A 16,456-nucleotide genomic window follows, 5' to 3' on the forward strand; every position below is an offset into this window, starting at 1 on the left:
AACATTCGTAAGGAAGACACCCTCCCTCGTGTTATTCATAGCGCCAGTCTCAGTAGTACCTCTATGCCTCATAGCTGATGGGAATGGGGGTCTGGGTCTGAGTTTAGGCAGTAACATAGTATCCTCACTGTTACAGTGCACACATCATACTCACTGTCATTATACACACATCTATTTCATTCTCAATCTACACACAACACTCTCACTGCACACACAGCACCCTCACTGCATACACATCACCGTCACTGCAGACACGGCACCCTCACTGGACACACAGCACAGTCACTGCAGACATGGCACCCTCACCGCACACACAAGACCGTCACTGAACACACAGCACCCTCACTGCACACACAGCACCCTCACTGCACACACAGCACCCTCACTGCAAACACAACACCCTCACTGCACACACAGCACCCTCACTGCACATACATCACTGCTACTGCAGACACAGCACCCTTACTGCACACACAGTACTGTCACTGCACACATGGCACCCTCACTGCACACACAGTACTCTTACTGCACACACAGCACCCTCACTACACACACATCACTGTCACTGCACACATGGCACCCTCACTGCACACACAGCACCCTCACTGAACACACAGCACCCTCACTGCACACATGCCACCCTCACTGCAAACACGGAACCCTCACTCCACACACAGCACCCTCACTGCACACACGGCACCCTCACTGCACACACAGTACCCTCACTGCACACACAGCATTCTTATTGCACACACAGCACCCTCACTGCACACACAGCACCCTCACTGCACACACAGCACTCTCACAGCACACACAGCACTCTCACAGCACACACATTACTCTGACTGCACACACAGCTCTCTGACTGCACAAGCAGCACTCTTATAGTCACTATAAACACACAACACTCTTATAGTTACTATATATACACAGCACCCTTACTGCACACATAGCACTCTCATTCTCAATACAAACACAATAATCTCAATGTCACTGCACACACAGAATACTCTCACATTTTAGATTTAACTCGTTTACATTTCCTGATACACGTCTCAAAAAATACCACATGTTCTTTGTGGTTTTATGAATGCACCAGTATAATTATATACTTTGTAAAAACACTTAAATTGTCTGGCATGGATTAAATCCAACAAAACTCTGAGGTAGGATAATCACAGTTTTATTTGAAATGAAGCTTAACAGATTGCAAGTCTTGTTTTAATTCTCACAGAGGGCAGGAACATTGTCTAATAGCTTCCTATAGTGGAAAAGTAATTTATTTTACAAACACTGAGTGTTATTTTGTGAAATTAAGTTTATCTGTTGCTAAATGTATAGTAGGCTAGGAATACACTGTTTATTAAAGGGACATCGTAGTGCACAAATTACATGCTCTTAAAGGGACAGTCAACATCAGAATTGTTGTTGTTTTAAAAGATAGATAATTCCTTTATTACCCATTCCCCAGTTTTGCATAACCAATAATATAATAATAATAATAATACATGTTTTAACTCTGTAATTACCTTGTATCTAAGACTCTGCAGACTTCCCCCTTATTTCAGTTCTTTTGACAGACTTGCATTTTAGCCAATCCGTGTTCACTCCTCTGTAAATTCACGTGCGTGAGCTCAATGTTATCTATATGAAACACATGAACTAACGCCCTCTAGTGGTTAAAAACTATTCAGATTAGAGGCGGCCTTTAAGGTCTAAGAAATTTGCATATGAACCTTCTAGGTTTAGCTTTCAACTAAGAATACCAAGAGAACAAAGCAAAATTGGTGATAAAAGTAAATTGAAAAGTTGTTTAAAATGACATGCCTTATTTGAATCATTAAAGTTTTTTTGGACTTGACTGTCCCTTTAACCATTAGATAGCGTCATTTTAGTACTACCAAGCCTACAATTATATTTGTTTAGCAACCATGAATGGGTTAAACACACAGTTAAAATACTGCTCTAGAGAGGTAGAGACACATCCAGCGAGCCGTTCAGCAGTGACAGCTGCACAACCTCACCATGGATGACTTGCAAACTTTCTCAGTCTCCAACGCCTAGATCTAGAAGAGTGGGCTTTGCATCACATATTTAACCAGACTATTAGGTGCTGGAGTCAGCTGGTTTCTTACTTGAACACCAAGCTACTCCATTAGTATGCCAGGTCCTGAGATCCTTAGATAACCCTAGTGGATGCCTAAGTGGTTTCATAGTCATTCAGTCTCAGTACAATTGTCCCTCCTTTTTGGTGCTTTTTCAAGTGGTGGCTAGAATCCATCTGGAGAGAGGCTAGTGATACTTATTTCACTGGCATGGCCATGGAGGACGTGGTATGCAGATCTGATTGAGATGTAATCTTGCCCTCAGTGGCGTCTTCCTTTCAGATGGAGCTTGAAAGGGTTTATCTGACAAGATGACTGTTAACTTGATCCTGACTAGTAAAGCCGGTGACTACACATATTTACCACAAAGTATTGCAAGCCTACTTGTCTTGGTGCTTTTTATGGTGAATTGCTAGACTTCCAGACATTCAGACCTTTGTGCAGGCTCTGATCAAAACTAGGCCTTATGTTCATCCAGAGCCCTGGAGCCTTAATTTGGATTTGAAGGTTCTTCAACCCACTCCTTTTGAAGCTATGCAGTGACTGGCTTTGTAATTGCTATATTGGAAGGTGCTTTTTTTGTTTGTTTTTCCTCAGGTAGACATGTTTCTAAATTGTTCACTTTATCTCTTAAAAGATAATTTAATTGAGATAAGGTGGTTTATAGAACCAGTTATATTTTTTTGCCCAAGATCAGGAGATTGAATGCCTTCACTTTGTCATATAAGGAGTGAATTCTTCGCAATCTGGATATGTTGAGGGTGTTAAAATTATATGTGTAGACGACAAAATCCTTTAGGCTATACTTTTTTTTTTTATACTTTTTTCTTCTTCATATTTTCAGGACCTTGTAGGGGTCAGAAGGGGGCTGTCATTACTCTAAAGGCCTGACTCAACACCTCATTTAGAAAGCCAATATGTACTCAGAAGTCTGGAGAGGCACCTATAATGACTTTATTGGTATATTATTTTTAGGCTGAATAATACTTAGAAGTAAAAGCATGGTCTCTGGTACCAGTGGGAAAAGCTAGATGAAGTCTTAAAGGGATACCAAAGTCAAAATTATATTTTCATGATTGAGAAAGAGCGTGCAATTTTAAGAGACTTCCCAATTTAATTCCATAATTCAATTTTGTACAGTCTTTCTTTCTTACACGGTGAGTCCACGGATCATCATCAATTACTATTGGGAATATCAATCCTGGCCAGCAGGAGGAGGCAAAGAGCACCACAGCAAAGATGTTAAATATCACTCCCCTACCCACAATACCCCAGTCATTCTCTTTGTCTGTAGTGCAAGGAGGAGGTGAAGTTTAGGTGTCGAGAAGTTTTCTTCAATCAAGATTTTTTTTTTTTTTTAGCAGAGTAAGCTTATTCTTTTCTGGGGTTTAGCCTAGTCCACATCAGTCTCTTCAGTAGGGCAGTGGTGGCTTTTGAGCACTTGAGAACTTGTGCGGTACAATGCTCACTGCATTTTCTCAGGAATCTGCTGCCCTAACTAAAAAACCTTAGTAGGTTTACTCCGTTTACTCTCTTTTCACAGGTCCATGTGAGGTGCTGCACCCTTCCAAACCAGGTTAGCTGTCCTGCTGCCGGACAGCACTTTCAGGTAAGTGCCATTTTTATTTTCATTTGCAAGGAGATTGCTGGCACTTGTTACAGCTAAAAGCTGTCTTATTTAATATGGGACTTTATTAAACCTTCACGCTTGGGGTTTCTTTTAGGCAGTTTGGGCATTGAGATTGTGAGGTGATTTATGGTGGCTCAGTGTGTTATAGTAGTTTTAATACTTTAACTTTTGGTCATGGAGATTACTGTTGTAAGCCGTTTTTTTCCGCAGTTAGGGCTCTGTAACCGCTCTGAATTTGAAAATGAGCTGCAGGACAGGTAGGCACCTCAGTAAAGCTTTACTGAGGTGTATAGGTAGCCTGAGGTCTATTTGGTTTATTGCGCTAACACACATTTCTATTTAAAGACACAGTACACATTTATTTTTTATTTTCAAATAAATATTTTTTACACTTTATCATCAAGAGGCTTTTCAAACCATTATCCCAGGCAAAGTTGCTGCTTGTCAGTTATGTTTTGATGCTCAGGTGTAACCCTCAGTTCCTTTTTGTTCCTCATGCATTGAGAGTTATAGAGATAAAATATTTGACCATGTGCCACCATTATCCCAGGCAAATGATGTTCAGGTGTCTCCTGTTGCAGATATGCCGCAGCTTTTTTCTCAAGCGTTCCAACTTTTTTAGTCTCCATATACAGTGCCCTGTGTTTCCTCTTGCAATCCTGTAAGATTTTCTCTACAAGACATTGCTTCCCAGGTATCCTTTGCAGTATCTGAGGCCTTGTCAGCTTTCCCCATGTTGCAGGGAAGGCGTAAAAGGAAATTTAAGGAAACAGTAAGGTTTCTGATCAAGTTCTGGCTATCCAGAGTGTCCCTTCCCATAAGCCTGAGGAAGAAGACATGTCAGTAGCATCTGAGGGGGAAATCTCAGACTCAGACACTGTGTAATTCCTTCTTCTGATGCTGAAGTGGTATCCTTCAGATTTAAGATAGAACATCTTCGCTTATTACTTAAGGAGGTTTTGGCTACTTTGGACGACTCCGACACAACTATCGTAGTCAATCCTAAAAAGTCTAGTAAATTGAACAAATACTTTGATGTTCCCTCTGCGGTGGAGGTTTTTCCGGTTCCTGACCGTGCTGCGGAGATTATTGCTCGAGAATGAGAAAGACCTGGTATTCCCTTTTCACCATCTCCTATTTTTAAAAAGATGTTTCCTATAGCGGATTCTATTAAGGAGTCATGGCAGACGGTTCCTAAGGTAGAAGGAGCGATCTCCACTTTGGCCAAGAGGACTACTATTCCCATAGAGGATAGTTGTTCTTTTAAAGATACAATGGATAAAAAAATTGGAGGCTTTACTAAAAAAGATGTATGTCTACCAGGGTCTACAATGGCAACCTGCAGTGTGTATCGTCACTGTTACCAGCGCTGTGGCTTACTGGTTTGATGCGTTTTGTCTGAATCTCTTCAGACGGATACCCCTCTTGATGAGATCCAGAACAGGATTAAGGCTCTTAAGTTAGCCAATTCTTTCATTACAGATGCTTCCTTACAGGTTATTAAACTGGGAACCAAAATGTATGGTTTTGTGGTCCTAGCCCGCAGGGCCTTGTGGTTAATGTCCTGGTCTGTGGATGTTTCATCTAAATCTTAGCTCATGGCTATTCCTTACAAGGGTAAGACCTTGTTTGGACCTGGTTTGGTCAGAAATTATCTCAGATATTACTGAAGGGAAGGGTTCTTTTCTTCCCCAAAATAAAAAGAATAAGCAGAAGGGACGTCAGAGTAATTTTCATTCCTTTCATAATTAAAGGCAAGTCTTCCTCCCCTTCCTCCAAGCAAGATCAAGCCAAGCCTTCCTGGAAGCCCAACCAGTCCTGGAATAAGGGAAAGTAATCTAAAAAGTCTTCAGCTGATTCCATGTCAGCATGAAGGATTGGCCCCTGATCTGGGAGTGGATCTTGTAGGGGGCAGACTCTCTCTTTTTTCCCAGGCTTGAATAAGAGATGTACCGGATCCCTGGGCGGTGGACATTGTCTCCCAGGGATATAAAACTGACTTCAAATCTTTTCCTCCCAGAGTCAGGTTTCTCCTCTCCAGATTATCTGTAGACCAGATAAAAAGAAAGGCGCTCTTAAATTGTGTCAAGGACCTTGCCACCCTGGGGGTAATAGTTCCAGTTCCCTTTCAGGAAAGGGCTCTTGGATTTTACTCGAATCTGTTCGTAGTTCCCAAAAAGGAGGGAACTTTTCAACCAATCCTAGATCTAAAATGTTTAAACAAGTTTCTCAGAGTGCCATCCTTCAAGATGGAGACTATACGCTCCATTCTTCCCTTGGTACAAGAGGGTCAGTTCATGACAACCATAGACCTAAAGGATGCATACCTTCATGTTCCCATTCACAAGGACCATCACAAGTTTCTGAGATTCGCCTTTTTGGACAATCATTTCCAGTGCATGGCCCTTCCATTTAGCCTTGCCACAGCTCCTAGAATTTTTTCAAAGGTTCTGGGGGCTCTTTTAGCTGTGCTTCAATCTCAGGGCATTGCAGTGGCACCTTATCTGGACAACATTCTGGTTCAGGCGCCATCTTTTCAACAAGTAGTATCTCATACGAAGATCTTGTCTTTTTTTCGATCCCATGGATGGAAGGTGAATCGGGAAAAAAGTTCTCTGGTTCCAGCTACAAGGGTCGTATTTTTGGGGACCATATTAGACTCCCTGTTAATGAAGATTTTTCTGATGGAGGTCAGAAAAAAAAGATTTTCGACTCTTGTTTGCCCTTCAGTCCTCTCCACGGCCGTCAGTGGCTGTATGGAGGTAATCAGTCTGATGGTGGCTTCCATGGACATCATTCCATTTGCTCAGTTCCATTTCAGACCTCTGCAGTTATGCATGCTCAGACAATTGAACCGGGACTATACAGACCTGTCTCCGTGTGTAGATCTTGATCAGGCGTCAATAGACTCTTCCTTGGTGGTTTTCTTAGGATCATCTCTCCCAGGGTACTTGCTTCCGCAGACCATCCTGGGTGATTGTGACCACTGATGCTAGCCTTCTAGGTTGGGGAGCAGTATGGGGCTCATTGAAGGCTCAGGGCTTATGGAACCAGGAGGAGTCAGTCCTGCCCATAAACATCTTGGAGCTGAGCGCAATCTTCAATGATCTTCTGGCCTGGCCTCAGTTAGCTTTAGCCTGGTTTATCAGATTCCAGTCGGACAACATAACCTTGGTGGCCTACATCAACCACCAGGGGGGGACTCGGAGTTCCTTGGCCATGACAGAGGAGGCCCAAATTATTCAGTGGGCGGAGACCCACAACTGCTGTCTTTCTGCAATCCACATCCCAGGAGTGGATAATTGGGAAGCAGATTTCTGAACAGACAGACTTTTCATCCCAGGGTGTGGGAACTTAATTTGGATGTGTTTTCCAGCTCGACCCTCAAGTGGGGGCAGCCGGAGTTGGATCTCATGGCTTCTCGTCAGAATGCCAAACTTCCGAGATACGGAGGTCAAGAGATCCGCAGGCATTTCTGATCGATGCTCTGGCAGTTCCTTGGAACTTCAGTTTTGCATACCTGTTTCCTCCGTTCGCTCTCCTTTCAAGAGTCATTGCTCGAATAAAGCAGGAGAGGGCGTCTGTAATTCTCTTATCCCGGCCTCGCAGGATTTGGTATGCAGACCTAGTGGAAATGTCATACTTTCTAGCTTGGAGACTGCCTCTAAGGAAGGAGTTTCTACTTCAGGGTCCCTTCCTTCATCCAAATCTCGTTTTCTCTGAAGCTGACTGCTTGGAGATTGATCTAAGCGTGGATTTTCAGAGTCTTTCAATAAACCTTGATTCATGCTTGTAAGCCTGTGACTCGCAGGATTTACCATAAGATCTGGCGTAAATACTTATATTGGTGTGAATCCAAAAGATTCTTTTGGAGTAGAGTAAGGATTCCTAGGATTTTGTCCTTTCTCCAGCATGGTCTGGAGAAGGGTTTGTCGGCAAGTACTCTAAAGGGTCAGATTTCGGGAATTGTCTATTTTGTTACATAAGCACTTGGCGGATGTGCCAGATCATTTTGTCAGGCCTTGGTTAGAATTACGGCCTGTGTTTAAACCTGTTACTCCTCCATGGAGTCTTAACCTTGTTCTTAAAGTTTTACAACAAGCTCTGTTTGAGCCTATGGCCTATATTTATCAAAGGTCTTGCGGACCTGATCCAACAGTGAGGATCAGGTCCACAAGACCTCGCTAAATGCGGAGAGCAATAAGCTCTCCGCATTTAACATTGCACCAGCAGCTCACAAGAGCTGCTGGTGCAACGCCGCCCCCTGCTGACTCGCGGCCAGCAGGGAGGTGTCAATCAACCCGATCGTACTCGATCGGGTTGATTTCCGCTCTGAGCAGGTGGACAGGGTTATGGAGCAGCGGTCTTTAGACCACTGCTTCCTAACTTGTGTTTCTGGCGAGTCTGAAGACTCGCCAGAAACCAGGCCCTTCAAGCTCCGTATGGAGCTTGATAAATATGGGCCTATGCATTCTTTAGATATTAAAATGTTATCTTGGAAATGTTTCCTCTGCTCGGTTTCTGAACTCTCTGCTTTACAGTGTGATTCCTCTTATCTTATATTTCACTCTGATAAGGTGGTTCTGCGTACTAAGTTTGGTTTCCTGCCCAAGGTTGTTTCGGTCAAGAATATAAATCAGGAAATCTTTGTACCTTCTCTGTGTCCTAAATCCTTCTTCTCACAAAGAACGCTTGTTGCATAATTTGGATGTTGTGCGAGCGCTAAAATTTTATTTGCAGGCAACTAAAGACTTTCGTCAGTCTTCTACATTGTTTGTTTGCTTTTCTGGAAAATGCAAGGGTCAGAAAGCTACAGCTACTTCACTTTCCCTTTGGCTGAAGAGCATTATTCGCTTGGCATATGAGACTGCTGGACAGCAACCTCCTGAGAAAATCAGAGCTCATTCCACAAGGGCTTCTTCCTGGGCCTTCAAAAAGGTAGCTTCTGTGGAACAGATTTGCAAGGCTGCAACTTGGTCATCTTTGCACACTTTTTCCAAACTCTATAAATTCGATACTTTTGCCTCGGCTGAGACTTCTTTTGGGAGAAAGCAGTGGTGCCTCCTGTTTAGGTTCCTGTCTTGTCCCTCCCTTATCATCTGTGTCCTCTGGCTTGGGTATTGGTTCCCAACAGTAATTGATGATGATCCGTGGACTCACCTTGTCATTAGATAGAAAACAAAATTTATTGTTACCTGATAAATTTCTTTCTTTCTTGACACAGTAAGTCCACGGCCCGCCCTGTATTCATACAGTTTCTTTTTATCTAAACCTCAGGCACATCTGCACCTTGTGTTACCTCCTTTCTCTCATTTCCCTTTGGTCGAATGACTGGGGGATTCTGGGTAGGGGAGTGATATTTAACAGCTTTGCTCTGGTGCTCTTTGCCTCCTCCTGCTGGCCAGGAGTGATATTCCCAACAGTAACTGACAATGATCCTTGGACTCACTGTGTCAAGAAATAAATACATTTATCAGGTAAGCATACATTTTGTTTTTTATATCCACACTTTCTTGGCCACCAGCTCCTATTGAGCATGTGCACAAGTTCACAGTGTATACATATACTAGTCTGTGATTGGCTGATAGCTATCACATAATACAGGGGGATCGCAAATGGGGAAATAATCAATTTGTCTTTTTTTTTTTTTTACTGCTTATTTGAAATTCAGAGTAAGCATTATTGTATTGTCTTTGTATTATGCATTTGTTGATTATGCAGTTTTACAATATTTAATGGTCCCTTAAAGGAAAGTATGTCTTTCCTGTCTCTGCTGTTCCTCTGGTAGGGAAGAGAAACATGCTACACATCAGATGCCAGTGCCCTGATAGAACCTAATCCTGGTGATTTTTCAGGGTAGCTTTCTACTGTTTTGATTTTTTATTATTAAAGATTTTGTCATTAATGGGACATTAAACACTAAATTTCATTCCCTATAAAAGATTGAATTATACACAAAGAAAACTTTCATTATTTACTTTGCCTGCTCAATTAAATTTTAATTTAAACTATAGTTTTCCCACTGACCTCAGAGAGGCCGGAGTATATTCAGTAGGATTCAGACCTGTGACCCTGCAACTACACTGTGGTTTGGTGACAGAGGGGTATGTCCCTGCATTGCATTGCATTTTATGCAGTTTCAAATAATGTATTTTGTATCTGTATAAGACTTTGCCTCTAAACCACTGCCACCCTAGACTTATTCAGTGAAAAACAACTATACATAACTAAAATTCTCTGAGGAGGGTGAGGGAAAGACAATGTGAAGAAGTGGAAGACTATCCAAATATTATTATATGATGGGATAAAGGAGAAATGGTGCTTCACATGTGTAAGGTCAGACCTTTTGAAACAGTGTAAATCATGTATTCCTTCTCATTTTGTTCATGCTTCTTTACATATGATAAAATTTTACGGTTGTTAAGTAACATTTAATTTCCATACATCATATGGATGTTTTGTGGCTTTTTATTTACTTGTGATGTCTTTTTCTTTTTTGGTTTGTAGGGTTTTATATTACAACAAATACCAGTCTAAAATGATCTCCAGCCCATCTAATGATTTTAGGGTTGAAAAAAATACAGACTGAGCTCATTAGCATTCATTTGCATAAATAATTATACAGCATATATTAGGAACTAAAGCTGCTAGGACTGATTTAAATGATCATTGTTTTACAATTCGATTCCAACATACTTAGCAGAAGTTTCACCTTAATAGCATCTATATTTCTATATTTAATCTTTATTTTCAACTTTGACCTGAACCGGTGATATATGTATATATATGGGTGTGGGAAGGGGTACTGGAAGGATTACTGCGCAGTAATCCTTCCAGTACCCCTTCCCACACCCATTTTTTTTATATCTAAGGGACTACCTAGAAAGGGTTCTCCCGCCCACTGGTAGGTTATTTACAGCAGCCAGTTTTTGGTGTCTCAACATAAACACTCAACTGCACCCACTTATACAGCGTTCATTTTTTATTATCTAAGAGCAGCAATTTACATTTTCCACTTCCATATTTATATTGGCACTTTGAGTGTGTTTTTTATCAAATATAATTTCTAACTCAACTGCTCTAGAACAACAGATAATAATTTTAATATGCATCCACCCACATACAATAAATTGTTTTAGACATATTCAATTGCTCTATTTATATTAAACATATCCACTCACGCTAATATATAAGTGGGTGTGCATCCTATGCTTAAATTTATTATTCTGAATCTATTGTACTTATGTATCCAATTTGATTACACATCTAACTGAGTTTGTGCGCACTCACACCCAGGGAGTTTGTACTTGTACTAGTAGCATTTACATTCTACTTGTTACACCATATATATATATATATATATATATATATATATATATATATATATATATATACAGGGAGTGCAGAATTATTAGGCAAATTAGTATTTTGACCACATCATCCTCTTTATGCATGTTGTCTTACTCCAAGCTGTATAGGCTCAAAAGCCTACTACCAATTAAGCATATTAGGTGATGTGCATCTCTGTAATGAGAAGGGGTGTGGTCTAATGACATCAACACCCTATATCAGGTGTGCATAATTATTAGGCAACTTCCTTTCCTTTGGCAAAATGGGTCAAAAGAAGGACTTGAAAGGCTCAGAAAAGTCAAAAATAGTGAGATATCTTGCAGAGGGATGCAGCACTCTTAAAATTGCAAAGCTTCTGAAGCGTGATCATCGAACAATCAAGCGTTTCATTCAAAATAGTCAACAGGGTCGTAAGAAGCGTGTGGAAAAACCAAGGAGCAAAATAACTGCCCATGAACTGAGAAAAGTCAAGCGTGCAGCTGCCAAGATGCCACTTGCCACCAGTTTGGCCATATTTCAGAGCTGCAACATCACTGGAGTGCCCAAAAGCACAAGGTGTGCAATACTCAGAGACATGGCCAAGGTAAGAAAGGCTGAAAGACGACCACCACTGAACAAGACACACAAGCTGAAACGTCAAGACTGGGCCAAGAAATATCTCAAGACTGATTTTTCTAAGGTTTTATGGACTGATGAAATGAGAGTGAGTCTTGATGGGCCAGATGGATGGGCCCGTGGCTGGATTGGTAAAGGGCAGAGAGCTCCAGTCCGACTCAGACGCCAGCAAGGTGGAGGTGGAGTACTGGTTTGGGCTGGTATCATCAAAGATGAGCTTGTGGGGCCTTTTTGGGTTGAGGATGGAGTCAAGCTCAACTCCCAGTCCTACTGCCAGTTTCTGGAAGACACCTTCTTCAAGCAGTGGTACAGGAAGAAGTCTGCATCCTTCAAGAAAAACATGATTTTCATGCAGGACAATGCTCCATCACACGCGTCCAAGTACTCCACAGCGTGGCTGGCAAGAAAGGGTATAAAAGAAGAAAATCTAATGACATGGCCTCCTTGTTCACCTGATCTGAACCCCATTGAGAACCTGTGGTCCATCATCAAATGTGAGATTTACAAGGAGGGAAAACAGTACACCTCTCTGAACAGTGTCTGGGAGGCTGTGGTTGCTGCTGCACGCAATGTTGATGGTGAACAGATCAAAACACTGACAGAATCCATGGATGGCAGGCTTTTGAGTGTCCTTGCAAAGAAAGGTGGCTATATTGGTCACTGATTTGTTTTTGTTTTGTTTTTGAATGTCAGAAATGTATATTTGTGAATTTTGAGATGTTATATTGGTTTCACTGGTAAAAATAAATAATTGAAATGGGTATATATTTGTTTTTTGTTAAGTTGCCTAATAATTATGCACAGTAATAGTCACCTGCACACACAGATATCCCCCTAAAATAGCTATAACTAAAAACAAACTAAAAACTACTTCCAAAACTATGAAGCTTTGATATTAATGAGTTTTTTGGGTTCATTGAGAACATGGTTGTTGTTCAATAATAAAATTAATCCTCAAAAATACAACTTGCCTAATAATTCTGCACTCCCTGTATATATAAACCAACAGGAACAAGGACTCATAGAATCAGTAACCAAAAGTGGTTTATTCAAGCTTTACAGGTGAAGCACAATTCAGTGTACAGGACAGGTGCAAAGGATCTGATGCATTTCGCGCATGCTCAGATGCGCTTCATCAGAGACCTGCACCGGTGATATATATATATATATCACCGGTTCAGGTCTCTGATATATATATATATATCAGAGACCTGCACCAGTGATATATATATATATATATATATATATATCACCGATTCAGGTCTCTGATATATATATATATATATATATATATATATATATATATATATATATATATGTGTGTGTGTGTATAATATATGTATATGTACACACACATAAAAACACAAAAGAGAGGAGCTCAACTGGGAATAGATGGTGCAAAAATAGCCCACCCTATGGGATGGTCCCCACCCAAGGTGCAGCCTCTTTCTGCCCAATCTGTGCTTTTTACAGATGTGAACTTTCCTGTAACATATCAGTCTGACCTCATCCAAAAGGACAGTCCAGCCCCAAAATACCAAGCAATTTTCATCTGAACAACGGATTTGTACGGGTAACCCCAGACGTACTTTTTGGCCTTTATGGGCCTCGTCAGTGGAGATGCATCTTTATCCCTCTAGGACCAGTGAACAAGGGGTCCACATCTGATTGCCCCCATTACCCTTAGGGAGACTTAAAACACATGTATATGTATGTATCTCTATGTTACAGCTCCTTGCAGCCTTTTTTTTTCTAACACCTGAGACCTCATATCTTTAAACTCTTATAACTTTTTAATGCATTTTTTGTAAAATATTTTTTATTAGACAGTGTTATTTATTAATGTAACTGTACTTTTAAATGTATTTCTTTCCTAAGATATGGTGAGTCCACGGCATCATCAATTACTGTTGGGAATATCACTCCTGGCCAGCAAGAGGAGGCAAAGGGCACCACAGCCAAACTGTTAAGTATCACCCTCCTACCCACAACACCCAGTCATTCTCTTTGTCTCTGTCAATGGAGGAGGTGAAGTTTTTGGTGTCTGAAAAGAATTGGAATTCTTCACTACAATCAAGATTTTATTATTTTGAAAGCCAGAGTAGGTTTGCTCTGATTATCTCTCCTGTGTTCTGGGTATAGCTGTACTCCACTTTATAATCTCTTTAGTAGAGTAGTGGTGGATTTAAAGCTGTTAGGATCTTGTGAGGTGGTCCTTACTGCATTGTCCTAACATTGTTGCTGCCCTTAAATTGAAAGCCAGAGTAGGTTAACTCTTATCTTTCTTTTCTCTACAGATTTCTGTGAGGAGTGGCTTCCTCTCATACCGGGTAGGCTGTCCTCCTGTTGGACAGCTAGATACAGGTAAGTGCCTTTTCTTCATTCATAATGGAAAACGAAGAATGGCACTGAAGGGGTAAATATTAAGAGAAACCCTGTAAAGACCTAGTATCTGCACATAGTGGGGCTTAAACCCTGTGGTAATGGTTAAATTGGCAGTTGCAGGCATGATTTATGTGAGAGAGCAGAGCTTAAGACAAGCTCTATTTGGCTGCAGATAGTTTGTTTATGGGATCCGGTTTTGCACCTAATGCTTTATGATGATAATATGTTAGTGTAAGGGTGTTTTTTTGGTTTTTTTTACTTGACTGTTGCCTGTAGATGAGTGCTACAGGAAACGGTTCAATTTTGGCCCCTTCTCTTCCGGCTAAGAAGCGTGCCTTCAGACTAGTGGCGCAACTTCTAAGCCGGTCACATGATCTCAGCTGTTCCAGTCTGATTAGTGCAGGCGCACAGTCAGTCGCACTTGCAGTTGAAGAGACTCAAGTGGAGAGTCCTTAGTATATTAATCTGTGAACTGGCAATATCAGATAGCTGTCTCAGAGGGGGCAGGTAAGCACTACAGTTTTAGACTGAGGTGTGGAGGTGGCTGTTAGATTCTATGGAGCAAATCCCCATAATCAATTCTTTTTTGTTGAAAGTATCTTTTTTCATTTGAGTCCTTAGCAGCTTAAAAAAATTATCATTTTACAGCTATTATTTTTTCTTAAAGGGACAGTTCAATTTTTTATATATATTTTTTTAATTGCTTAGTCTTCCATACATAATGGATCAGGATTCCCCTGATGTGGACCTATGTATCCTTTGTTTGGATAGTCAAGTGTTACCTCCCATGCAATTCTGTTCCTCTTGCATTAAGAGAGCTTTAAAAAATAAAGATAAGCTTTTTATGTCTGAGCCAAATGTTTCTCAGGAAGAAGCTATTCAGCCAAAGCTTTCTCCTCAACCACCCCAAGTCTTAATGGCACCACATGCAGTGCCCTGTGGTTCCTCTTAATCTCCTGGAGGAGTTTATTTGCAGGCAGATATTGCTGCCCAGGTATCTTCCGCGATATCTGCGGCATTAGCTGCTATTCCCATGTTTCAGGGAAGACGCAAGAGGAAATTTAAAGAATCAGATTGTAAGGCGTCTGCTCCAGTCAGGTTTAGACAGTGTAAGTCCTTCTTTTGATGCTGAAGTTGTATCCTTCAGATTTAAGCTTGAACACCTCTGTGTACTGTTAAAGGAGGGTTTGGCTACTTTGGACGACTTTGATACTCCTGTCGCTGTCAGCCCTATGAAATCTAGCAAACTGAATAAATACTTTGATGTTTCTTCCTCTGTGGAGGTGTTTCCTGTGCCAGACCATGCCAGGGAGATTATAGCATGGGAATGGGAGAAACCGGGGATTCCTTTTTCCCCGTCTCCTGTCTTCAGGAAGATGTTTGCTGTTGTTGATTCTATTAAAGAGTCGTGGCAAACGGTGCCCAAAGTGGAAGGGGCAATTTCGACTCTGGCTAAGAGAACTACTATTCCTATTGAGGATAGCTGCTCTTTTAAGGACCCAATGAACAAAAAACTGGAGACTTATTTGAAAAAGATGTATGTTCATCAGGGTCTCCAATTACATCATGCAGTGTGTATTGCCACTGTGACAAGCCTATTGGTTTGACGCATTGTCTTAGTCTCTTCAGGCAGATACTCCCTTGGAGGAGATCCAAGACAGGATTAAGGCTCTTAAGTTAGCCAATTCATTTATTACTGACACTTCGTTGCAGGTTATTAAATTGGGCGCCAAAATATCTGGTTTCGCGATAGCGTGCAGAGCATTATGGCTGAAATCTTGGTCAGCGGATGTTTCATTTAAGTCCAAGCTTTTGGAGATTCCTTACAGGGGTAAGACCTTGTTTGGACCTGGTCTGGCAGAAATTATTTACGATATCATAGGTGGTAACGGGTCCTTTCTGCCGCAGAATAAGAAGAATAGACCAAATGGAAGTCAGAGTAATTTTCGTTCCTTTCGTCACTTCAGAGATAAGTCTTCCCCCTCCTCTTCCAAGCAGGAACAGTCCAAGCCTTCTTGGAGACCCAATCAGTCTTGGAACAAGGGGAAGCAATCTAAGAAACCCACAGCTGATTCCAAATCAGCATGAAGGGTTTGCCCCCAATCTGGGAGTGGATCAAGTGGGGGGCAGACTTTCTCAGTTCTCTCAGGCTTGGATATGAAATGTTCCAGACCCTTGGGCTGTGGACATTGTATCCCTGGGTTACAAATAAGAGTTCAAGACCTTTCCTCCCAGGGGCCGGTTTCACCTCTCAAGATTATCTGCAGACCAGATAAAAAGAGAGGCATTCTTGAAATGTGTTCAGGATCTTTTCGACCTGGGAGTGATAGTTCCAGTTCCAGTAAAGAAACAGGGTCTAGGATTCAATTCC

The 16,456-nt window shown here is 41.4% G+C and overlaps 1 protein-coding gene across 3 annotated transcripts in view; it reads left to right on the top strand.

Annotated features, from left to right (window-relative positions):
* The window catches only part of KCNN2 (potassium calcium-activated channel subfamily N member 2), a 342,268-nt gene that overhangs the window by 247,219 nt on the left and 78,593 nt on the right, over window positions 1–16,456 (top strand). The window lies entirely within an intron of this gene.

This window comes from Bombina bombina, chromosome 2, assembly GCF_027579735.1.
Source record: "Bombina bombina isolate aBomBom1 chromosome 2, aBomBom1.pri, whole genome shotgun sequence".
NCBI lineage: Eukaryota > Metazoa > Chordata > Amphibia > Anura > Bombinatoridae > Bombina > Bombina bombina.